Source organism: Rhodnius prolixus, unplaced genomic scaffold, assembly GCF_049639745.1.
Source record: "Rhodnius prolixus isolate KJV_2025 unplaced genomic scaffold, Rpr scaffold_7, whole genome shotgun sequence".
Classification (NCBI taxonomy): Eukaryota; Metazoa; Arthropoda; class Insecta; order Hemiptera; family Reduviidae; genus Rhodnius; species Rhodnius prolixus.
This window is the reverse complement of record NW_027411582.1, coordinates 30,532,999-30,560,350: the sequence shown is the minus strand read 5'-3', so window position 1 is coordinate 30,560,350 and position 27,352 is coordinate 30,532,999. Positions and strand designations below refer to the sequence as shown.

Below are 27,352 nucleotides of genomic sequence, written 5' to 3'. Positions count from 1 at the left end.
CGATGGAGATTTCGAAAAATTATATAGGGGTCCATGATCAAAAAAAGTTTGGCGACCCCTGGTCTAAAGCCTCCATTTCCTTCACTACTTTCGTTTCTGGGCCACAAAACGATATAACTAGACCCCTATTTCGCAGGTTCCTCCAGCCTCTAACGCTGTATATCCTGTTTATGTCAATGAATGTGTCCAGAAAAGTACTATCCTTTTCTGGGCATGATGATCCTGATATCTCCTGTATACTTTTACTAACTTAGAGTCATAGTTAGGTTTAGCCAGTGTCTTTAAAGCCGTCTGACTATCAGAGACGATCCTTACCTCTTTTACATTATTCTGGACACCTTCAGCGCCACACAGCATTTTATTATAACCATAAAACTCCACCTGAAAAACCATAGCAAATACCACAGCCCCGTTCTAAAAAAAGATTTTACTTAAAATGTTCCACTTAGAAAATATAAGTCAGTTTATTTATTTTATATTAATTAATTTATTTATTTATAATGGCCATTTATAATATTAAAGCCAACTATTGTATTTTTTTTTTAAAGTAAAAATTCAAAGTTAATGAAACTACATAAATTGCCATAAGACCAAAATTCTGAAAATTATAAATAAAAACGCTTTAGTCTAGTTTTGGTCAGTATTTCAGGATTACGGAATTAAATCTTTTTAAATATAAGATTATAATTAGCTTTAGGGACCTTTAAAAGTGAACGACTCGCAGTTGGAGGCGATCTCACACGTCGGATGCCCCCTCCAGGTCCATCAATTTTTTTGAATAGAATTAGTAAAGTTACTATATTTGGCATTTAGCCCAGGTTTGTCTTTAAAATTACTACCTTGACGCAATGTCTTTTACTATTTTATTTTTTGATTTAGTTCGCTCTCCCCCACCCAAAATATGTTTATTATTAAAACTAAGTAACCCTTTAAACTCAGCGTGTTTTTTTTTTAAATGCGACACTTTAAAAGACAAACAACTGGGACATGATTTCTTCTTTTATTATTTTTATTCTGGTTACTAACCAATGTTTCAAACCGGTTTATCCACGGCCTCCTTTTTTGATTGATGATTATTTTGGTAGCACCCTCTGTCAGACTTTTTAACAAATAACAATTATTTTCTCAACTGTTGAACAGTGAAAAATATAGGTAAATAAAAATTTAAAAATTTCTTGAAAAGTAAATAGATAAATAAAATAGAATTAAGTTTTATTTATGCAAAAAAAAGTCAGGTTATAGTATACATAAGGTTATACAATTACATATATAGTTATAACCTCAAGAACTGTTGTCAGATGCGGCTCATTGTTCAACTTAATATTTTATTTTATTGCTATTCCAAGAAGTCCCCTTGGCAGTAGACATCGGTCAAATATTTTTCGGAATGAAATCAGCGAAAAATTAATTGGAGTAGCTGAACATTGTACCCATCTCCTTGTTAGTGATAGCACTAGAAGAACTAGTAATAATTCAGTCAAAATTTCTTGTAAATATGGTCACGTCATATTGTCGAAGGTCATGGGAATGAATGAGTATATTTTATTTTAGAACTTGTTATGTGAAAATTTTTTTTAAAAAGAACAATACAATATGAAGGCCAATCAACTGAGTGTGTGTGTTAATTTACTGTGTTTTGTACTTTTTGCAGTAAAAATATACATAAGTGATAAGAGTTTTGTTAGTTAGTGATAATTGTGTCTTTTATTTATTTGAAGAATCACCAAATTTAAATTAATAATTACAGAATTGAATTATGTAATAGCTTTTGGAGTGAATTCTTGGCGGTGTTTTGAAAAATTTCAGTTTCAAATTTCTCTCAATCTTTCCTTAAGGGAATGAGGCTTTTTTTTTTTTTAACAGAGGCTTCGTACAGTCCATCCGTTCGGGACGCATTCTTCAGCGGTTCGAGCTAAGCTAAGTGCTGGGATATCATCCACAGTATGGGGATATCTCGCTGGGAGTTGCAGTATGGGGATATCTCGCTGGGAGTTGCAGTGTGGGATATCTTGCTGGGAGTTGCAGTGTGGGATATCTCGCTGGGAGTTGCAGTATGGGGATATCTCGCTGGGAGTTGCAGTGTGGGATATCTCGCTGGGAGTTGCAGTGTGGGATATCTCGCTGGTAGTTGCAGTATGGGATATCTCGCTGGGAGTTGCAGTGTGGGATATCTCGCTTTCTTTCCTACCCGCAGACATCTTCTTCAAATTTTCTGAGGATGAAACACCTTTGCCCATCTCATAGATAACTTGGAGGAATGAATACCACAGACCCATCAATGGGAGAAGTCCTTCATACCGTCTTTGGTGACCTGATGACTAGAATAGTCGTGTTCACTGGACATACAAGAAGATATAGTGTTCAGATTTTGGGTTGTCTAGGGTTCAACCAAGCTTGTTGCCGTATCCAATCATTCTAACCGAAAGTCCTTCGTAAAACAGCTAGTGCTCCCTACTAAATCTCATTTCCAACCCTCCCAAATCGATATTAAAATTCCCTTTGTCCACCAGATAATAGTATACCACTTAAAGAAAAAGAATTTTTTTTTATTATTATTTTTTTTTGGCGCATCAACAGCTGAGGTTATTAGCGCCCGGAGCTTTTTCCAGTGCACTGCCGGCCTCCGGACAGTGTTCTCTCTTTACAGACAACACTGTCCATCACCGGACAGTGAGCTGTAAGAAGCTCCTAGGAAGAAAAAATCTAAGGGTCAGCTGCTGGATTCGAACCCGGGACCTCCGCGTGGGAGTCCAGTATGCTAACCTCAAAGCTAATCCCTAAAGAAAAAAAGCTACTTATAAAAAGACTTCCGTCGCTCGCCATCAAGTACAACGTCTCCAGAATATTAAAAACGCCGCTGGAACTGAAATTAGGTTAGCTCCGCCCAACTCTAAGGTTCCATCCAATAAGAAATCTCTATCTTTACCATGACATTAGCTCTTTACTCCTGCAACATTCTTGCAAGTGATTCAGATTGTATGCAATGAATAACGAATCTGCAAGTCTAGTGCGAGACAGAAGCAAAAGTGAAGTCGAAATCTCTACAAACATACTGATTAATCTATCTCTAATGGTGGATGGAAGTCTGCAACCAATCAGATAACCCAATCCATCATGCTTGCTAGGACCAATAAAATCAAAGATATTATCCAGCAGCGAATACTATAACAGTATTTTCAACCCCTCCCCAAAATGGCATTTTTAAGTATATACATGCACTGTATTAAACAAAGCGTACATTGTGATTAAACTTTCCCTTGGCATAAACACGAAATCTGCAGACTGTAAGTATTGTCCAAGCAATTCACAATTAGTGAGGAAAAAAAAGAAGTAAAAGTGGTGAAATTTATTGATAGAATTAGCTGGGAAATTTCTCATCTAAATTATTACATTTTGTTTATATGCGTATGTTTATATGCACGCAAAATTTATATAATACGTTGTGTTTTTCACAGGGAAAAATAAAAGTACTAAGTAGAGAAGAGAAAGTACAGCCTGGTACTTTGAATAATCAATAGAAATTTCACCCTATTATGTTTACTTGAATTCGAAATGACCGTGTGTGTATTTAACAGTAATTATGCTGGTTTAGTTGGTAAAAGTTAAATACTATTTCTATTATAATGGTGTAGAGTGCAGCAGTGTAGTTTGCTGCAATGTCGAATGGAAGATATGTCTACCCTTTTTACACCTAAACACGCGAATTATTATTTGAATTGGTAAATCAGAGATAAAGAAAATAATCTCAGGTCTAGTGAAGAAATCATAATTTAAAAAAAAAATATTTTAAAAACGTTTTTGATGAACTACAGCTGCTTTGACCAGTTTATAGTTACGAAAATGAAATATGTTGAGTTATAATTCAGATTTATTGCTCCTAAGTACGTGCTAAGTGAAGGGGACTAATCTATGGGTCAGTCCCGGACGCAAGATCGTGTACACCAGTGGTTCCCAAACTTTTTTGACCCATAGTCAAAACTTGCCTATGGACCCCTTTTTATAGTCAAAACTTGCCAATGGACCCCTTTTTACTGTCAAAACTTGCCCACGGACCCCCAAGTGAAAAAGCTACATAAATGCATAGTATAAAAATTACAAATTTAAAAAAGCATTTTGTTGAAGAAGTATTTATTGAAATTATAACTTTTGTTTAAAATAAATTAATAATTTGGATGAACGTGATGAGATGTTATGAGTGTATTTATATCCGGCTCAATGTTTGTGAGTAGCAACCGCAAATCCCCACGAGTAATCTTTGGTTCAGGTCTGCATGAAGAGCCGTTAAGTGTTAAGACAGTAAGCTACCAAATCTACTACTCTATTTTGTAATTTCGAAAGATTTGGAAACTGAGAACATTCTTCTCTTCCCAAGTTTTTTGTTTTTACAGAAAACGTTTTGCATCAAACACAGATATGACGCTTTTAGTTTTGATTAAATTTAATTGGTCACCTTGTTAGTCTCTAATTTCCATAATAATAAAAATGGATCACAGTTTTATTATTTTATATTGAACCTTGCGCGGACCCCTGACGTTGTTCAAGGACCCCCAAATCAATTTTAATTTTCCACGGACCCTCTGAATGATACCGGGGGACCCCTGGCGGTCCAAAGGGACCTCTTTGGGAAACACTAGTGAACACAAAGGAAGGCATGGTATAGAAGTGTGATATAGTACGGTGAGATATCCTGTTGAGTAGAAATCCAGCGTGTGACTGATCCTGAATCTGGCGTGGTTCTGGTACACAGATCAAGGAAGAGAAATTGCTAATACGAGTCTGAAAAGAAGAGGAGTGGCATGCGGTAGAACACCTTCTGCTTTATCAGGCACCAGGAAGATGTTGCTGGATATATATAAAGGGATGCTTCCCTTATCTTAGAAACGCAAAGTAATCCCTTTGGTATTCAAAGAGAGCCTTCGGAAAAAGCTCCGAAACATGAATAAAATCGTTAAGTCGATCAATCTTTATACATTCTATACAATAGAAGGAAGAAAACTAGTAAATTCTTCAATATAAGGCAATTGCAAACACAAACGCATTTTTTATTATTACTTTTTTAATTCGGAAAATACATCTTGCACATTGTTATTGGTCGAAAAGGTTGTTAAAAATTTAAATTACATTATCTTTAAATTCCCGTCATACTTATGTTTTGCTGAAAGTGTTGTCAAACAATGTCATCACCTTTCACTCATATTTATCCTAGAAAACGGTTAGGGGGAGAAAAAATTAAAATATAACGAGTGTTTAGTTTAAAAAAAAAAAAATGACTGCATTTAATTAAAAAAATATTGTAATGAGTATAAATTTTTTGTAATTTAATGGAAAAGAAAAATGCGGAAATAATGTACCAAGAATAATAACGATGTAGTAATAATGGTAATATAGTCACTAGGGGAGACAGATTAACCTGCTGACTTGAGATAACCTGTTCTGTATAATTAACTACCAGTGAAAGTGTTACGCCCTCGTATTTCAAATACTTATTCTATAAATAATTATTGATATTTTAATTTAATTCATAAAACTTATAATTTTATACTTAATATGTAATTACTAGAACATAGAACAGTGTTGCATAATATGTAAATTACATTAATAGCTAAATTGGTGTCTATAGATAAAATGTGAACTACAAAATTTCTGTTAGAAAAACTAACTTAGACTGGAGGTCTTAGAATAAAGGTATGTTCATTCTCAGAAGTCTACACCAGCAAACTTATTTACTCTCTTTTTTGGGGATTAGTGTAAATTTAGAGTGTATGAGGGGAAATTAGAGCATTGCTTAAAATTTTAAATGATGTAGTGTTTTGTTTTTTAACTGCGTTGGCCTCTAGCCGGATGAATTTGATTTTCATATAGTAAAGCTATTTCTCCCAATAATAGAGCTTTTCAGAATATGGGATTTTTCTGTAACATGAATCATTTTATCCAATGCATATTATTTAAAAAATAAAACGAGTAAAAATGCCAATTTGGGGAGAACAAAATTGTCAAATTTATTACAATCACAAACAGTAAATGTAATTCGCTTGCTTAACGTCTAATTTTTGATAACACTTTTTTTGTTTTTGTACAATTATGGTTAATACGAAGTAAAAATTGTTCAACACTGGCCTTGTTCTCTTGGCTAGCCTTATTCTGGTTATATATTCTGCACAGTTCGTTATGAATTTTTTCAGTGACCTTGTCATCCTATACCAGAACTGTAAAGAGATTGCTACCGCTAATTAGTCATGGATGTTGGGACGCTCATTATGTAATCGCTAGTTCTTCTAATGAAAAATGAAGGCGACTAGATCAAATCGGCTGGTCTAGCTATCTTCAAACGTTAATTTCCGTTTTTTTTAAAAAAAGGATATCAAACTTCTGCAAGTAAGTCCCCCTTTTTTTAAGCTAGATTTGGAACGTTTATACATAAATATATGAAGAAGCTGCACGGTAGATAAAGATTACTCAAAATCTGTATAATGTCATTTGAGGATCTTAATTGTGTTTATGAGTGGATCAAATTAGAACCATCCGTAAGTCCCACAGATTGTGACTAAAGTTGATTTTTTTTTTTTTCTGTTGAATATTTTAAGGTAAAATGAAAATTTTTGGTGTCGTTTTGACACACTTCGTTATTTTTGTCGACTACTTAAATGCATACTATACCAACGATCTAATCTTTTACTTATTGACTAAGGACTGATATATACTTCTGTACTAAAACCCCATCTGTAGTACGGTATTGAACTCTGGGTTTCAACGAATCTTCAAAGAATTAAATCTCTTCAGTCAGTTAAATTCTCCACACTATCGTTACCTCTCCATTTTACGTTTCAAATCTAACCATCCAAATTGAAACTATAAACTTTTAACTATAAAAACTTGCATTATAACTGAACAGTCTCATACCAATTCTCTTGTCCGCCATTTATCATCTTATCAGCTTCCAGATTACCCACCTAGGCGATTAAAACGACAATGGCTTTGTGATTTTCTCTCTACTGAAAAGAACTGTTAATCCTAGAGATGATTTAGGGAGTGCTTACCGCTGGGCAACATGAAAATTGAACGATTTTTTTTGTTTTATTCTTAGAATATTCAATGCAATCGCTTACATCTACTTGTACTTATCTATTTGCTTATGTATGTACTTATCTGGGCAAAGAAGTGGTAGGTAGGCATCAGGCTAAAAGAACCATTTCAGAATAATGTTACGCTCTTTTGTCTTTTACAAGAAGAGTTAAATAGATTGGTAATTTTTTTTCTCTTTTTAGAAATTTTTCTCAAAATAAAAGGTAACGATCTTCTTTAATCTTTGTATATTTATTGTGTTCATAATAGTTACAACTTTTATTACAAACATTTTACCAGAACAATTCGATTCAAAATACTTATTTAAATTTGATTTTGGTTGGCTTCCCTTTGAAGTACTTTTTCTGAAAATTTGATCCTGAGAGCTTCTTTAAAGATACCTCCAATGATGGGGCTCCTAAACTTCTGTAGACATTACTAGCGTGTAGCCCACAATGTTTTATTAAACTAATTTTGAAGCAGGATGATGGACAGGTTCCCTCTAAGGTGCCATTTCCCGTGTAATGTACAATTTTATAAGCCAGCTAAGCGTAGTAATAATTAAATATATTTTAAAATTCGAAGTTAGAATGTGGAGAATTGTAAAAACAGAATTTGGGTCGACTTGGGCTAATTTTTTTTATGTCTAATATCTTCCAACATTATAACAATAAGTCGAAGATAATTTAACAATCATACTTCACTAAGATCTCGAACGATGGAATGTTTGAGGTGTGCCAATTGAAGACTCGTGTCTAAATGGATATATATACTGCGTTCCTACATAATAGACAAAACATAACGGCCTCACGTACTAAAATATAGACACAATGGAGAAATAGGACTATTTTTTATTATAACGCTATTTTGGATTGTCTGTTTCGTATACAAAACACTATTGAATAAGTACGTAAGTACTGATATACTGACATCATCTTCATTTGGGACAGACAAGAATTGGAAAACAAAATGAAAACTTATTTGTCACAGATCATTATCACAAAAATGCTGATTTTTTAAATTTTAGTTTTAATCGAAAGCATTATGCGTTTGTGGTCACCTGACTATGAAATTATGGTTTATTATTAATTGAATAAGGGGTGAATGGTGTACACCAGAGCAGTGCAATCATTAAAGGTCTAACATACCATTCATTGGAAAAGTCTAGTAGATATAGTCTCTCTTCTCTACGCGAACTGCAGGCGAGTTTACCGTTTTTGTGACGTGATCTCATCTTAAATCACGCGACAGAAATCTTATACTTCAGTCTGGTTGCTATTGCTTCACTGGTAAAACAGAGAAATTATTTCCATTATTTTCTAACACAGTTTACAAACAGGATCTCTAGGAAAATCAACTCTATCTTGTAAAGAAGATTTTAGTGACAACCCTTGTAGTTCTAGTAAGGAAAAAAATAATAACCTCACCTGATTACAAAATCCTTGGTTTATCGCCAGTCGTTTTTGCAAATCTTCTGGTCTTTAAGTGCAAGTGGCCTCTGTTAGCCGATTATGCAATCTGACGATGTTTTACACTCATCCAGTCCATAATCTCCACACGGTCTGAACCTGCCTTCTGCTTAATTAACCTCCTGTAGAAATGTTTTACTTACTTCTCATGTCTTGTAAAACATATGGCCAGATTAAGTCAGCACGGGTAGTCGGCCCAGTCTAGGCCAAGATACGAGGAAGGAAGTGTTTGCCTTGACCTGCAGAAGAACTTATATAACGCAAGCTGGCCCCTAAGTAACTACTTCTCTGACATAAGAAGTAGAAGCGAGATCTTCGCCTGCTGGGCCAAGTGTATTTGTTTAGCCCAAGAGTCATGTCACAACTGCCCATACATAATTAATTAGAAAGCATCCTTTAATATAAATCTATCTGCTGCTTCTTCTTATCATCCCCAAGGTCTAGGAAGAAAATATGAGACTCCAGCGTGCTGGAGGAGTTCAACTTCTCCCACTCACAGAATATTTTATTCAATACTTTTTTTCTCTCTCTGATCTCACCCACCAACGAAGTTCAGAGTTTAGTTAAAACATATTTGCTTATTTTAATGCACTTTTAAAACATGAATGCTGGTAAATATTTTTTTTTAACATTCAACAAAAAATTAAAAGCGTACATAGACAGGTGTCGACTAATTTAGTGAATAGATATACTCTCAAGATTAAGCAAAACTTTGACCATATAAATAAATAGAAAGGAAAGTCAGTAACCTTTACTATATAACCGCACATGTAGCGTAACCTTGTAATTTTTTAATACTTTCCCTGTTAACCGTGGCCTGTCACAATAAAATACCATCGATAAATCGATGTATTTACTTTCATTTATAATATAAATAAAGCTAAATATATAAGCATTTATAAATAATTGCTTTCTTACATTTTAGTTGAAATAAATTTGATGAAAATACGGTTATTGTGATCGCCTTCAACGGCAGTCGTATTCCATCAGCTATCATATGCTGACACCTGCAATGATAATAGGTATTGTTAGGTAGTGGGTTCGATTGCCGGTCTTAGGCCTTGCATTTTATTTAATGGTTAATACCAGAAAAAATATGTTTGCTAGTCGCTTCCTTTCACGATTTTTAATTGATAGTTGGACGTAAAGCCTGCTTGAAAGACGTTACTTAACTTTTTAAGTTGGACTTAAACTGGACAAGAGGCTTGCTTGGGAACCCATACCAGACATAAACGTAGTGAAAACAAGAGATTCAATCTACTAGCAAGAGTGCATTGAAAAACGGTGTAAACTAATGTTACCAAATATTAGACGATTATAACTAGCCATTCTTGAACTCTTACATTATAGATAAACGATTGAACATAAATAGAATATAAATTCTATAAAACCTAAACGCTCCTATCCTTGCAAACCTAAAAACCTTTGTTTCTAAATCTCGCTTTACCAAATTCCACCAAAATTTCTTTTAACACATAAATCCTCTAGCTGTAAATCTTCGTCATAGCTGCATTTCCATTCAATACTGAGGCGCCGTTGGGTTCGCAATCAACTTAGTCGATTATCATGATTATCATACACATCATATAATTGATTTATTTATTTTTAATTTAAGGCACGTCAATATCATTAGCGTTGGCCTTCGAAAAGTACTCTCTCAGTTACAGACAAAACTGCCAACACTGGAAAATAAGTCATAAAAACCTGCTTGAAAAAAAAAAAAAATTGTGGGCCTGCTGGATTCGAACCTGTGATTACCACTTAGTTAATCCTTTTCCTCATCTCATTTACTTGTTGCCGGAAAGTGCTGCTGTGAATAAAATTTAAAAAAAAAAAATTTAAGTGCTTATAAATCATGACAAGAACTTAACTTTTTACTCTTGATTGGGGAAAAAAAGCATTTGAATTCTATTAGAAGAAAGAACATCGTATTTTATTTAAGTGTTTAATGGAGGATCTTTGTTGATTCTATTTAGGAATTAGGAATAATTTACCTTACGAAACTAGGTCACCAGTTCTTCTATCCACTAATAGGTATCTCACAGGTCCGGAATACCTAGTTGGACTAAAGGTATCTGCGGAATGTGACGGTTAGGATCAATACTGTATGCCTGCTCGAATCCAGCTGCATGACCTAGAATTTTTTTTTTGTTCTTTCAACAGAAAGTTTCCATAGAAATTAACCTTTAGAAAGCAAATTCGGATGGAAACCTTAAAATCTTTGTCTCGTTATGCTGAATTTTGGTAACCCAGATGTTGAATATAATCTATCTTTTTTCTCTCTCTCTCCAAACTAATATTATCGTACAATCATATCTTAATCAAATGGCGGCAACTAAGAAACTATAGATTTACTTAGAATTCTATCTTTAAGAAAGTTTCGAGCAATGCAAAGAGAGAAAGTATGTGATTGTATTGATTCAGTTTATTATCATATCCATGTGACATATCGCATAATATGGATGTTTATTTATATAAAAATAATAATAATAGTAATGGCATCCGGAAAAATCTCTTCGCTTGATTATGTAAGGGAAAGTTGACAGTAGAATGTATGACAGTTCTAGGAAGTTCCTAATTTTCTTGTCATAAGATATTCAGGACATTGAAGATCATAGTGAACTCTATTTTATGCTTAGCTTTGGCACCATTCAAATGCAGTTTTCAATGCACTTTTTTTTCTCGTTGTAAATCCTAATTCATTAAAATGAGTCCGTAAGTTTACGGATTTCAGTAATCGGGCAAGAGTAGGAAGAAAGTAATAGCAATATCTTAGGCGAATTCGCAAAGTTTTGTCTTTGATTAGACTGGAATTGGGCCTGCGTGTAAACTGTAAAAATAAGTGTACCAATTATACTGTGCCAATCGATAGCTAGAAAACGGCTAAGCTAGTGCTAATTTGAAAGAATCGACCATTACAAATAAAGATCATAGCTTGATCGCTTTTGTATTCTTTTACAGATTAAGAGATAACAAACAACGTTAACTATTAAGGTAGAAAGCGTTGAAAATCTTCTGATGTATTTAAGGATAACATAGTATTAGAAGCGCTTTTCCTTTCTGATATTCAAAACAAAAAAAAATTAAAAATAAATAAATAAAATAACCTGTTTCAAAATGTTACCAGAAATGATACGGCATTTTGATAAATGCGAGTACTTTAATACAGTTGAGACGGTCGGATGCCTTACTCTTTTTTTTTAAACATTTAAACAAATTTGGGTGGTTTTTGACAGACCGTTTTATAAATTTAAATATATTAGTGGGGTATTCCTTGATGTGAAGCAGGCTTTCGATCGGGTGTGACACACTGGACTTCTCTGGAAGCTCAAGACCATCCTTCCAGCCACCTATTTCCTCATTTTGAAATCTTACTTGACTGACAGACATTTTAGAGTAAAGGTAGGAACTATTCTTTCTCCATTCAGCCATGCTGATGCTGGAGTTCCGCAAGGCAGCATACTAGGCCCCATTCTGTACACAATCTACTCCTCAGACATACCTACTCATCCTCAAACTACTCTTCTCACCTATGCTGACGATACTGCCATCTTATCTACTGACAAAGACCCAATAATAGCTCATAGAAACCTTCAGACTCACCTCACCTCCTTAGAAAATTGGTTCAAAAAATGGGCTATCAAACTGAACGAAACTAAATCTCAAAATATCACCTTCACTCTTCGACGCATCACTCTTCCTCTTGTCTTTTACAATCTTATTCCTTTACCTACTGTCAACGTAGTCCGCTACCTTGGGCTTTACCTTGACAGAAGACTCACATGGAACCCTCATACTCGACTTAAGAGAACAGAACTTAACAGACGCTTCCGACAACTGAAAAGACTACTCGACAACAGATCAAAACTCACTCTGGACAACAAAAGACTAATATATGTAAGTATACTAAAGCCAGTCTGGGCTTACGGCATCGAACTGTGGGGTTCAACGCTCAAATCTGCAAAGGATCTAGTCTTGGCAATCTAAAATTCTTCGCTCCATAGTAAACGCTCCTTTCTACGTCACCAATCAAACCATTCACACAGACTTGAACATTCCTTTCGTCACACAAGTTGCAAAAACACGTTACAGAAAATTCCATCTTAACATACAAACACATCACAATCCACTGGTACAACATCTTTCTTCAAGAACATTTCCAGACAACACTTCCAGACGTCTTAAAAGACAGTGGCCTCGCGATCTCCTCTCTGATGAAGAGAGTCAGTAGAAAGTAAAATGTTATTGGAGTGTTACCGCTGGGTAACTTCTCCACTCTGATATGTGTGAATGTTATTTATTGTTATCATTGTTGCTTATAACGCAATGCGTTGATTGTAACTAAATAAATGATTAAAAAAAAATATATACAGGGTGTTCAGCATAAGACTACGGTAACTTCGGGAGGCGATTCTGGGCATCATTTGCAACAAAAAATTCCATATAAACTATGGCTCGATTCGGCTCCGTTTTGTAGATATTTTTAATTTTATGTTTTTTCAAGGTACTACTACTTTTTAGCAAACATTTGTCTATATTGTTACTAATTTCAAATTAGTAAATCACTTAAGGGTAAGAAAAATGGCGGTATAGAAGTTGTTCGTGGTTGTGGTGATTGTTTTAATAGTGGCTACCTGAGGCCCAGGAAATTTGGATTTCATTTTTGTAGGGGTATTGGGATTCCTAAAGATTGTAATTATTTGTGTTTATTTTGTTGAGTTCGGTGCTGCCTGGGAAACCAATTAAATCATATGGGAATGTGTTTTTTTAAAAAAAAGGGTCACCTGGATAGGAAAGAAAAAAAAATTAACGAAAAAAAAAAAAGAGACAGTTGAGTTTTGGTGACAGGAGCGACAAGTTGTGTGTGGCCACACAGAGGAAAATCTGGTTTTGGGCTAGACGAGAGCAAGGTTGAGGTGGAAAGAGCGAGCGGAGTACTTTGGCAAGAAAAGATTGGGTGATCGCCTTACTCCTCAATTCCTTCCATCGGGGGACACCTCAAGAAATTCCTGGAAGGGGCTGGCGAAGGGCAGGCTGTCAGCTCGAAGAGAGAAGGAGTATCAGAAGTAACACCTTTCCTTTGATTTATTTATTTTTGTTGTGAGTGAACTTTTGGGAACGTTGAATATCCGATTACTTTAATTATTATTATTTTTTTTTGTGTTCAGCCTTGTAATTGTTTAATACAAGCCATACTTGGTATATCAATTTTCTTTTGTTTTCTTTTGGGTTTCGTCGTATACCCCACAGCCATAAGTAAAAACGGCGTGGCGCTCAACTTTTTTTTGTTTTCGCTTTTTTTTTCCTCGACCCACCCCCTTCTCCACTGGTAGCTGGCGAGCCCGAACATATTGCGTTCTCGCCTTAGAGAGAGCGTAACAGTTTTGGCGCCCAACGTGGGGCTCGAAGAAGAAAAGAGATTAATATTTTCACACGTTTAAGTGGTTAATAACTTTAAAGATTAAGTATTGATTTGTGGACGAATTAATTTTTGTTTTTTTTTGGTTGACTATTGAATTTTATTGTCTGTAATTTTGGTTTAATTGGTTTTTTAAATAGCCCATAAAATGGATACGAATAGATTGAGTAAGGAGGAACTGATATACGAGCTTCGTATTAGAGGGCTTACCGCTGAATCGACCGTGGATGAGATGCGCCGGAAAATTAGACCACTACTTAGATTAGAAAGGGAAGGCAAGGCTATGTTGCCAGTTTATGAGACTTCTACAGCTGAAGACTTGGATATTTGCAAAGGAAAAATTAACGCTTTAGAAGCTCTAATTACCGAGTTAGGTGAAACAGCTTCTGAGCACGAACTGCGAAAGATAAATACTGGGCTACAACATGTCACTAACAGGGTCAACAGAGTTAGACCAGAAGATAGTAATACTGAGGCATGGCAACTGAAGAGGCAATTAGCTGACAAATGTGCTGAGTTATGGGCCCTATGCGAAGAGAGGGATCCTAAAGTAATACAGGAAGTCGAAGAAACTTCTTCTAGACCTAGCGGCAACATGATAGAATTGGACCGTTTTGGTAAGATTTTGACAGCTATTCGGGTGCAGGTGGCATATATCACCGGAGACAGAGGAAGCCCGGTGGCTCGTCAATTGGAGGATAGGCTGGCCGATCTACTTTCCAGACTCACACTTCTTTCCACCGAGGATGAGGAAGAAGAGAATGTGCGCCTGGGCTACTTAGAGGAATCAATGGAATGTTTGCAAGAATTTGGCCGACGAATGACTTCAGGGACAGCAGGAAAAGTTGAAAGAATAGATCCTTGCAGTGAGCCCGTGATTAAGAAAATACAAGTTCCTTTGAAAGACTGGGGAATTAAATTTTCTGGAGATGACCAGAGCGTTCACGCCTTTTTGGAAGCCATAGAAGAGATGAAGTCTGCCCGTAATGCGAGTGATGCTGATCTTTTTAATTCAGCTTTTGACTTATTTTCAGGCAGGGCGCTCATATGGCTAAAAGCAATTAGACGTGAGACCTCTTCTTGGGAAGAAATCGTTCAAGAAATGAGGAATGAATTTGAACCGTTGGACTACACTGAACGATTATGGGAAGAAATAAGATCCCGTACCCAAGGAGAAGACGAAAAAATCGGATTTTACGTCAGTGTGATGAGAAATTACTTTCATCGACTCCCCCAAAAGCCTACTGAGAATGAGGTGCTCCGAATTGTGTTGCGGAATTTGCACCCATATTATTTGGAACGTCTAGGCTTGCAAAAAATTTCAAGCCTGGCAGAATTAGTTGAGAAAGGTCGCAGAATCGAAGACAATCGCTGGAGGATGCAGATGTATAGACCTCCTCCTCTAAAAAAGACATTGTTAGAACCCGACCTAGCTTACCTTCCACCGAACCGAAAGACGCCCAGTACAGCCAGTGTGGCAGTCGTAGGAAGGACAGAAGCGACCAGTAGTTCCAATGCCACCGAGAAGATTCAGAGTCCGAAGGAACGCCGCTCCACATTTGGTAAGTGCTGGAACTGTGACCAGAACGGACATTCTTTTAGATGGTGTAAGGCGGCGAAACAAATATTTTGCGAACGCTGCGGGAGAAAGCAGGTAGAGACAAATAATTGTCAGTGCCAGCAGAGGCAGGAAAACTCTTTGAGGGGGCGAGTAAAGGAGGGGGCAGCTCGCAAGTAACCCCAAAGACCACCCAGGATAGTACAGAAGAGATAGAAAGGTTGGCTGCGTTGAAAGAGTCCCACATGAGTTGCTCGAAACCAATAAATCAATTGAGTAGTAAGGATGGGCGTCCGTTTTTGAAAGTAAGAATACTAGGCAACGAAGTCATAGGTTTGCTAGATTCAGGAGCAACTAGATCTCTAATAGACCAGCACACATGGGGAAAATTCGCAAGACTAGGTATGGAACTGGGGGATGCGTCCAGTAGATCAGTATCAGTGGCAGATGGCTATAAAGTGATGGTAGCAGGATCTATCGATTTACCGGTAGAACTGTGTGAAAAGGTAAGAATGATCAGTTTTTTGGTGGTACCAAGGCTTAAATATCCACTTATTCTCGGAGTTGACTTTTGGAAGAAGATGAGTGTGGTGCCTAATGTTGAAAAGGGGACCTGGTCTTTTGATAACTCAGTAATGGCTCTGGAATCCACCCCTGCGATCATTAGTCACTCTTCTCTGGAAGAAGATCAGAAGAATATTATAGAGGCACTTGTTGGGAAATGGAAAGAAAGGCGACCGCGTAAGTTGGGTTGTACAAGCCAAGTAAAACATGTAATAGAGACAGACCACCGCCCCATTAAGCAAAGGTATTACCCAGTCTCTCCGCACGTACAGGCTATATTGAATAAAGAATTGGACGAAATGCTAGCACAGGAAATAGTAGTACCATCCAAGAGTCCTTGGTCGTCCCCAGTGGTTCTTGTCAAGAAGCCAAATGGAACACATCGTTTTTGCGTAGATTATCGCCAGTTGAACGCAGTTACGAAGAGGGATGCATATCCGCTGCCGTTCGTGACACAAATTTTAGACAGTCTTAGAGATGGTCACTATCTGTCGACCATAGACATAAAGAGTGCATACTGGCAAATTTTACTAGAGGAGAACAGCTGCGAAAAAACCGCCTTCACAGTTCCAGGTAGAGGACTCTTTCATTTTACTAGGATGCCGTTCGGACTACACAATGCGCCAGCTACATGGCAAAGGCTCATAGACAATGTCTTAGGCGCTGATCTGGAACCTCATGTTTTTGTGTATTTGGATGATATTGTGATAGTGACAAAAGAATTTAACAAACATATAGAAATTTTGGAGAAAATTTTCGAACGTCTTGCGGAAGCAAACCTTTCTCTGAATTGGGAGAAATGCTGTTTTTGTAGACCTCAGCTAAAATATTTGGGCTATATCGTCAACAAAAATGGATTACAAGTGGATCCTGAAAAAGTATCTTCGATTATGGATTTCCCGGCTCCAAGAACGGTGAGGCAAGTAAGGAGGTTTTTGGGTCTAGCGTCCTGGTATCGACGTTTTGTTCCCAGCTTCTCCACAATAGTGGCGCCTCTGACAAGTTTATTAAAAAAGGGGAGAAAGTATTTTTGGGGCGATGATCAGCAGAGGGCGTTCGGAGAAATAAAAGATAAGTTGATCTCGGCACCTATTCTCACCTGTCCTGACTTTAATCGACCCTTTATCTTACAGACTGATGCTTCAGCTTCAGGGTTAGGGGCAATACTCAGTCAAGACTATCTGGAAGGCGAGAAGGCGATCGCATATGCGAGTAGAGGGCTGACTGCAGCCGAGAGAAAGTTTTCAACTACGGAGCAGGAATGTTTGGCGGTTCTGTGGGCTATAGAAAAGTTTAGGCCTTACTTAGAGGGCATGAAATTTTGCGTCGTTACGGATCACATGGCTCTCAAATGGCTGAATAATCTAAAGGACCCTCAGGGACGTCTGGCCCGGTGGGCGGTGAAATTGCAACAATACGATTTTACTATCCACCATCGGGCAGGCAAATTACACCAAGCTGCTGATGCTTTGTCTAGGCTGGAAGAGGACCAGGAGGATATCTCTGCAGTTGAATATACTGAAGAACAGCTAGACAATTGGTACAGAGATTTGTGTGCTAAGGTACACCGGCAACCTGAAGCCTACCCTGTTTGGAAGGTAAAGGGAAGAACGTTGTACAAAAGAATTGTAGATTCGAAGGAAATCCTTGGAGAAGATCGACCATGGAAGGCAGTTGTGCCAAAGTCAGAAAGGAAGAACCTTCTTTTCGAGTACCATGACAGACCGACATCAGGTCACCTAGGTTCGTTCAAAACTCTACAAAGATTGAAGGAGAAATATTACTGGCCTGGGATGGCAGCGGATGTTGCAAGGTACGTGGCAAGGTGCCCTACATGCCTTTCATTGAAACCCAGTCAGCAAGGACCAGCTGGTTTAATGGGAGAGCAGAGAGTCGCCGGAACGCCTTGGCGGATAATTACGGCAGACCTAATGGGACCTCTTCCCTTATCTACTAAACAAAATAGAATGCTACTGGTTGTATGTGATTATTTCACAAAGTATTCAATACTTTTGCCCTTAAGGGCCGCTACAGCGAAGAAGGTTGCTGAACTGATTGAAAATCAAGTATTTTTGAAATTTGGAGTGCCACAAGTTATCATCTGCGACAATGGAGTCCAGTTTAAAGGACGTGAATTTCAAAATAAAATGGGTGAATATGGAACAAAGATCTGGTTCACTAACTTGTACCACCCACAAGCTAATCCGACGGAACGAGTCAACAGAGTCGTGAAAACCATGCTGTCTTCCTATGTGAAGGATAACCACAGGCAATGGGATAGCCAGTTGCCGAAGTTAGAGTTCGCTCTAAAGACGGCAGTGCACGAAGCAACAGGTTACACCCCAGCGTACTTAAATTACGGCAGGGAATTACCTAGAACAGCTTCCGACTACGAACAAGAGCCCACAGGGCGAGACGAAACGGATATCACCAACCAAGAGCCCCGACTCGAGGCAATAAAACGAATGCCGATGCTGTACAAAGAGGTTCAAGATAGACTTGACCGAGCTTATGAGAAAGGATGCCGGACCTACAACTTAAGGAGGAGGCCTGTAGAGTATGCCGAGGGGCAGTTGGTATGGTGCAAAACTCACCCACAGTCGGATGCGACCACCTATTATTCGGGCAAACTGGCACCAAAATTCGTGCAGCGGAGAGTAAGGAAAAAGATTTCGCAAGCCGCGTATGAACTCGAGGACGCAAAAACAGGAGCTTTCGCTGGGATTTGGGGGGCGAAAGATTTGAAGTTACATCCGGCCGAGGACTGAATAGGTTGTCCCTTCCCTCCATCTAACATAATATCCCTGGGTTCTTGGCAATCACCCTATGCCGCCATTTTTCTTTCCGGGAAAGAGGAGAAAATGTTACTAATTTCAAATTAGTAAATCACTTAAGGGTAAGAAAAATGGCGGTATAGAAGTTGTTCGTGGTTGTGGTGATTGTTTTAATAGTGGCTACCTGAGGCCCAGGAAATTTGGATTTCATTTTTGTAGGGGTATTGGGATTCCTAAAGATTGTAATTATTTGTGTTTATTTTGTTGAGTTCGGTGCTGCCTGGGAAACCAATTAAATCATATGGGAATGTGTTTTTTTAAAAAAAAGGGTCACCTGGATAGGAAAGAAAAAAAAATTAACGAAAAAAAAAAAAGAGACAGTTGAGTTTTGGTGACAGGAGCGACAAGTTGTGTGTGGCCACACAGAGGAAAATCTGGTTTTGGGCTAGACGAGAGCAAGGTTGAGGTGGAAAGAGCGAGCGGAGTACTTTGGCAAGAAAAGATTGGGTGATCGCCTTACTCCTCAATTCCTTCCATCGGGGGACACCTCAAGAAATTCCTGGAAGGGGCTGGCGAAGGGCAGGCTGTCAGCTCGAAGAGAGAAGGAGTATCAGAAGTAACACCTTTCCTTTGATTTATTTATTTTTGTTGTGAGTGAACTTTTGGGAACGTTGAATATCCGATTACTTTAATTATTATTATTTTTTTTTGTGTTCAGCCTTGTAATTGTTTAATACAAGCCATACTTGGTATATCAATTTTCTTTTGTTTTCTTTTGGGTTTCGTCGTATACCCCACAGCCATAAGTAAAAACGGCGTGGCGCTCAACTTTTTTTTGTTTTCGCTTTTTTTTTCCTCGACCCACCCCCTTCTCCACTGGTAGCTGGCGAGCCCGAACATATTGCGTTCTCGCCTTAGAGAGAGCGTAACAATATCTCTCAAACATATTATAGCTGCAGCAATTTCAATTAGCTCATTAGAAAGAAGGTTAAATTTCCTTTTAAATAAGCTAATTTATATTTCAAAATAATAATATTAAGTATTTCACTTTGTGGCCCAAACATAAGAAATAGCAAGTTTGTAATTTTTTTCAAAAACTTTGACTTCATTTTTCTCAAAAACATTTCATATGAAAAAACCGTGCACTATTCAGGAAAAACATCTACATACGATCACCTTTCGTACGGTATACAATAATTGGGGTTATGGTTAAAATTGATACAGAAATCTGGGATTAATAGCAAAAAAGTAGGCCTCAAAACAGCGTCGGCATCATGAAAGGAATTCACCTACCATAAGAATATAACTGATCAGAATCATAAAATCCAGTACGACTTTTTGCAAACGTGTAATTTAATAATTAATTTATTTAAGAACTATATTCAAAAATATATAATTTACATTATAAATAATAAAATAATATTTTATTTTTTATAAAATAATAAGTAATTAGTAATAATAATTTTGGAGGGGTCCTTACATAAAGGGGGCTAACTCCTCTCCCATTCGATGTACAGCGTTGAGACCCCCAAAAGGCACATCTACATAAAATTCCGAATCGAATGACACCTCATTCATGAAAATCGGTTCGCGCGTTTAGGCGCTACGTTGTTTACAAAAAAGGTAACAACAACAAGAAGAAGAACAAGAAGAACAAGAACATTTTTTGAAAAAGCCGTTTTTGCTCATTTTCGGCAACTTTTTTCTCAAAACCTATTAGATATGGGTTGTTGCAAAAAAATTACAGTTATAAAGGAGGGTTTGCCCCTTATTTTAAAGAAAATTTGGGAATTTTATCTTTAGTAGAAAAAGAGAAAAAAATTGTCAAAGTTGGGTGTTTTTCAACGTTACGCTTTTTCGTGCAGTTTTTGATGATCAACCCTTATACAACTGTCCTACCGGACAGTTTTAATATGGAATTTTTTGTTGCAAATGATGCCTAGAATCACCTCCCGAAGTTACCGTAGTCTTATGCTGAACACCCTGTATATATTAGTGATATTATTTTTTTAAATAAATACTTCTTAAATGGGACTCGATGGCCCAAAGTAATATTTTGCCAAATGGACTTAGTTTAAACCCAACACTAAGATTTATGGGCCTCGAGAATCATCCATCACTCGGAGCGTTATACAGCCTTTAGAGAAGTGGCTAGAACTCAATAAAATATAACAGGAATAAGGAAAAAAGACTTCCTAATTTAATTATCATGATGTTGGCTGTGTTTTTTTTAAAGATTGGAGTATAACCTCCATAGAACTCGCCTAACCATTGTAGAGGTTCTCTGCATCTTCTATCTTTAAAGAAATGGTGAAAGAGAACAGCTTTCTTCTCTTGAATTCTCTTACTTTAGGAAGTGACTTACCATATTATGTGAGGAATGAGTCTGGAATCATCTTCAGGTTGTCTTCTTCAGAATATTTGGGCAAGAGCGTTGAAAGGCGTTGTGAGTTGGTAGTTTTAGGGAATCAAGTTATAAATAGATTCCTTAATCCGAAAAAAATTTGATTTAGAAAATGATCTGTGTAGGGTTTTAATCTCTAAAACAAAAACAAAACAAAAAAAATAGCTAGAAGCTGAAACTTAGATATAAATTACGCCCTATCAGTGACTTTGAGAAGGTATTTTAAGTTTTAACAAAAGATATATTATTTAAAAAAAAAAAAACGTAATTAAATTAAAGGGAAAATTTGAAGTTTTAAAAGTTCAATATTTACTAAATGACCCTCTCACTAACCTACTTTATTTCATTGCAGCTGCGAGTAATTATGGTTTTAATGTTGCACTTGTACATGCGGGCCTGAGCAGCACTAACATAGGCTTAACTTAACCATTAATTACTTTCCCACGGTAAAGAAAAAAAACAAATATAATGCACTAATTTTGTACAAACTAGAAAAAGTTTGATTTCATGGGCTAACAAGAAAACACACTTTTAATTAACTGCGTAGAAATGTGGTTAAAATAACCTTTATTCGAATGTAACCCAGAATTTACCATCTAATTCAATTCGATTTCTCTGTGGTTTATCGATTATCAGTTTTTATGGGAATTCCTTTGTTTTTACTTTTTTTATTAATTTCATTATGTATATTGTTAGCGAATGATTAATCATTAACTGTAAATGAGGAAGAAAACGATCAACCGTCATCTGAGCATTGATATCCCTCTTATTTCCTCGGATTTTATAACGGCCTTTCACTGTTAATGGATCTTAAGTGAATTCTTTTTTCTATAATTTTCTTGGTTAAATGTTATTTACGTCCATAACTACTTAATCTATTGCATAATTAATTGTAGTATTGTATAGTTTTATCTACCGGAGTGGTTACGTCACTTAATGGAACGAATCTAAACCTCTTGTAAACTGTATAATTACAGTGATTTCATCTTAAAAATAAATTACAGGGATGACGTCGTGACAGAAGCTTTAGAAGAGGAAATAAAATTGTTCACTGAAGATGGATGTAAATCTAATAATAATTAGAAGCCTACAATTTTGTTTCTATACTCTTCTTTAACACGATGAGTTTCTCTTGCAAAACTTTTCGATAAATGATAAAAATAAAAGTTCAACGTACTCATGGGAAAGTGCTTTCTCCACAAAAAGTATAACCTAACTAATGATAAAGTACTAACCATACATTTACACACACAATACAATATATAGAAAACTTTTTTCTTAAGTAACAGTGAAGAAGTAGATGTCCTTGGCTTAATGGAAATTATATTTATAGCAATAATTATTTATTATTAAGAAAATAAACTTCACTAACATTGTACAATTATTATTTATTTCATATTTTAGTTATGTTCAATTTAATATAAATATTATAGATTAATTTTTTCCGTCAAATGACGTATGTAAATAGTATTGTATTACAAGTTGAATCGTCCTGAGAACATATGTTCTTCCATTCATTAATTCATTGATAAGTTCATTCAAGATTTAATTTCAAACAGATGGCTTCATACTACGCTTCTAGAAGAAGAAAATATATGTATATACATATATGGTCCAAACATTCACACATGTCTTTACAGCTTTTTACGTGATTTAAGCCTGGAATGTACACTTAAAAATAGCATTAAGTGCTTGTATAGACAATGCAGTGATTTGTTCATTTCTTAAAGAAAGAAAAAGAAGATTGTATTTGTCAGTTTTTGTCCTATATTATACAGAAATTTGTCTTGATCATCACATAATGGGCTCTTCAATTAGGAGTGAAATGGTTAAACACAACTAAATGGTCAAAACTGGACAAAGTTGGCCAATTAATTTGGTTCTAATGAGCACTATAATTTAATGAAAGAATTGGATTGAATATTTTCTTTTAATTATTTAAAATAGTTTAGTCGTGTTAATAATTAATGTATAATTGTTAACTTATAGTTTTATGTTTTATTTTCAAACCAAAATTGTCATTTTGATTTAAAATAATAATTTATGATGACAGTTAAACTTTTCGGACTTTGTTTATTAGTTTTGTCGCTTATTTTTTAATTTTAAAAAATAAAATAAAGGTATTAAAAATTGGCAATTTATCTATCCATCTTATTTTTGTTTTCATAGTTCCACTCTTCGAAGTTAGTTGCAATTTCTCGTTATTACTACTATCTATGGCAGTAGAAGATTCAAAAGGGATGTTAGATAAAGCAACCCAATAACTAACAGGGACACCAGCTTTCATACGAGTATAACATAGTTTTGGGAACAATGGGCCAGACAAATGGTGAAAAAAAAGAACGTTCTTTCAGTAATATTGGGTCATACTGTAGGTCATACGTCCCTTTTGTGATCCACAGTATCACGTTTCTTCACGTCTCTTTAGAATTTTGTACTAAATATTGCCCTTCTGTTTTTTTTTTTTTTTTTTATGTTATTTAGTAAATAAAGACGGCCACGGTAGCCGAACTGGTTAGAGGTGAGGCTCGTAAAGGTAAGCTATATTGTTGGTTAGTGGGTTCGATTCCCCGGTCTAGGCTTTAGATTTTTATCTAATGATTAATATGAGATATTTACTGTAAATTACTTTGCTAGTCGCTTCTATCTACGACACCCAATTGGCAATTATACTTGAAGCTCTAATTTCCTTTTAAATAAAATGTATTCCCTCGTTGTTTTTAAGAATATTATCTATTTTTGCATCAACACAGTATAAATAGATTAGACAGTTAACGAATGGTAAAACGAGAAAGTGATAATTAAAAACGAACTACAACGAAAAGAAAAAGAAGACCTTCTTTTTGGCATTGGCCTTCGCCATACAGCCAGCATCGTTTATGTATACAGCCAGCATCGTCTAGGTAGGTGCTTATCACTAGAATATCACTCACTCTCCATTCTTTCTTATAAATACACTCGCTTCACACTATATACAACTATTTACATAAACCTTACAACTAATGGATGGATCAGTACTCTATATTCCTGCCATCCTTATAGCTTAACCTGAATTAAAATCACCGTAATCCTTCTCCAATCATTTTCTTGCATTCATTCTAATCGGCTATAACTTTTAAATACATTCACATTTCTTTGCTAGCTCTGCTATAGATTTAAGCACATAGATGTTTGGTGAAGAATATTATGTCTTCGTAGCGAAATGGTGCAACTAAATACCTGTATATATCGTCAAACATTCGTTTCCTTTCTACTACCTAACGTGGACATATCATTATTACATGTTTGAAATCCTCCTCCTCATTGCAATCTACGCAAAGAGGAGAGGACCTTTTGTTGATCCTGTGTAGATACGATCCGCACACCGCGTGGTTCGCTCCTCTCAGCCTGCTTATTGTCGTAACAACCCATTTATTAGTGACAGTTCCCTCATAAACCATGATTGTCTAGGTAACTGATCTGCCATAGTTTTCATAGAATCTCCCTTTATTACCATTACTGTAATCTGTCTGGCCATTTTTGTAGTGTTGTTTTTGCAATTGTACACTTGATATCGGTGTTTGTGGTAATTTATAATTATCCATTTTCCCACTATTGGTGACTTCAGCACAGCCTTTGGGTCATGAAAACCTTTCCGCTCCTTTGGTTCGTAAAAGTAATAATTATGATTCTAAAGCTACACTGAATGTGCTGCAGAATAGTTATTAAGTTTAATAAAATATTTTTAGGTAGACTCACAACTTTGAAGCCTTTAAAAGAGGAGTTAGGCCGATGTAGTACAGAATAAATCTTCCAAATTATTTTCAGCAGTTACATTAAATTTCTCGTATCACGAACAATCGGTCAGACAAAATAATAATAATAGGTAGCCCTCAAAATAGATGTAACGCGTAGATAAACATAAATACGAACGAGATTTACAAATAAAATTCTATTTACAAAATTTACCTAATTTTTTGTATTAATGTATTCTATAATTCCTAACATTTTACGTTGAGATTAACCTTTTTTTCCAGTAGATAAAGGTTAATTGAGCAGTTTAAAAAGTGTGCCTTTCTCAAAGCACGTACTCCAAAATAATTTACTGTAGAAAGTTGAGACTAATAGTGGAAAAATGCAACTTTATTTTGTGCTCATTTATTCCAGCACTCTCCGTTTAGAAGGTGTTTTATTGTTACTTATTTTATTTTTTCTATTTGAAGAAAAAATGCCAGTAGTTTTTGCTGGCTTTTTAAGTTTGTTTATAAACTTAAAACTTTCAAGCGATTTACTGATTTCTTCGTGAAATCAAGCTCTTACCTCCGGACTTTTTTTTTTTCTTTTTAAATTAAGCAGTGAGAGTTTGTAACTGACATTGATGAAAATTAAACAGGATTATACGAGGGTCGTTTGAAAAGTCCGTGCAAAAATAAAAACTACATAATTTTTTGGGGTAAACCTTTTTTATTTTTCAACATAGTCTCCTTTTAGGCTTATACACTTCGTCCAACGCTGCTCTAGTTTGTTCATCCCTTCCGAATAATAGGATTTGTCTAAGTCTGAAAAATAGCCATTCGTTTCTGCAATCACCTCCTCGTTTGAATAAAATCTTTTTCCCGCCAGTCATTTCTTCATATTGGGGAACAAATAGTAGTCCGGGGGAGCCAAGTCTGGAGAATAGGGGGGGATGTGAAACGAGTTGGAACCCTATTTCCATTAATTTTGCGACCCACAACTGCTGAGGTGTGAGCTGGTGCGTTGTCGTGATGGAAAAGGACTTTTTTGTGGGCCAATCGTGGGCGTTTTTCCTTGCAGTTCGGTTTTCAAACGGTCCAATAACGATGAATAATATGCACCTGTAATAGTTTTACCCATTTCCAGATAGTCGATGAGGATTATTCCTTGCGAATCCCAAAAGACAGTCGCCATAATCTTTCCGGCCGAAGGAACGGTCTTCGCCTTTTTTGGCGCAGATTCCCCCTTGGTAACCCATTGTTTAGATTGTTCTTTGGTCTCAGGAGTGTAGTGATGTATCCATGTTTCATCCACAGTGACGAAACGACGCTTAAAGTCCTGCGGATTCTTCTGGAACAGCTGCAAACCGTCCTTGCAACACTTCACACGATTTCGTTTTTGGTCAAGCGTGAGCAATCGCGGCACCCATCTTGCGGATAGCTTTGTCATGTCCAAATGTTGATGCAAAATATTATGTACCCGTTCATTCGAGATGCTCCACAGCACTAGCAATCTCACGCACCTACACTCTTCTGTCATCCATAACCATATCATGGATTTTATCAATGATTTCTGGAGTAGTAACCTCAACAGGGCGTCCAGAACGTTCAGCGTCACTTGTGCCCATATGGCCACTCCGAAAATTTTGAAACCACTTATAAACTGTTCTAATCGAAGGTGCAGAGTCACCATAATGTTTATCAAGCTTCCCTTTAGTCTCCTGCGGCGTTTTGCCTTTCATAAAGTAGTGTTTAATCAACACACGAAATTCTTTTTCGTCCATTTTTTGAAAATCACTCGACTTCCTCGAGTCAAACGAATGCCAAACACAAAGAAATAGACCGATCTGGCTGAAACTTGGTGTGTGTTCTTCCAAGAGATGCTACTAACTAAACATAACCTCGATACGCGCCAGTAGTGCTATCTCTCTGACTTTGCACGGACTTTTCAAACGACCCTCGTACATAGCATTTGTTCATTTTTTTAAGAAGGCAGTCTGTGATTTGTTTATTAGAAACACCATTTCAAGAAATTTCTTTTAGGAACACACCTTGAAGTGTTGGTTAGCTCTGAAGTAACATTTCAATATGACCCTGTATATTATATAGCTTATAATACATATTTAATTATATAATTTAAAATAAATTAGTTCTAAAATTCTATGTTATATGCAAATTTCATAAATAAAATTACCACATCTCTGAAGTGATTTTTCATTTTTCTGAGCATTTGTTTTTTTTAATTATGTTCCTTCAAAATATCTTTTTGGTGTAATGTTCAGTTTAAAAAAAATCTAGATTTTTGGTTAATGAAGAAACTTAATAGTTAAAACATCAAGAATTGTGCTGTTCAGACTAGATTCTGATGATTCTTAAAATATGAATTACA

The 27,352-nt window shown here is 36.2% G+C and overlaps 1 protein-coding gene and 2 long non-coding RNA genes across 6 annotated transcripts in view; 2 read left to right on the top strand and 1 right to left on the bottom strand.

The window, feature by feature from the left end:
• Nucleotides 1-27,352, top strand: part of 5PtaseI (inositol polyphosphate-5-phosphatase A) — a 97,239-nt gene that overhangs the window by 51,682 nt on the left and 18,205 nt on the right. The gene's annotated exons all lie outside the window — the stretch shown is intronic.
• Nucleotides 965-25,635, top strand: LOC141447393 (uncharacterized). Its single transcript, XR_012454289.1, has 3 exons — nucleotides 965-5,685; nucleotides 6,183-6,375; nucleotides 22,255-25,635. It is a non-coding gene; the product is annotated as an uncharacterized lncRNA (long non-coding RNA).
• Nucleotides 9,284-21,806, bottom strand: LOC141447395 (uncharacterized). Its single transcript, XR_012454291.1, has 3 exons — nucleotides 21,584-21,806; nucleotides 21,212-21,386; nucleotides 9,284-9,538 (listed from the first exon to the last, which is right to left on the bottom strand). It is a non-coding gene; the product is annotated as an uncharacterized lncRNA (long non-coding RNA).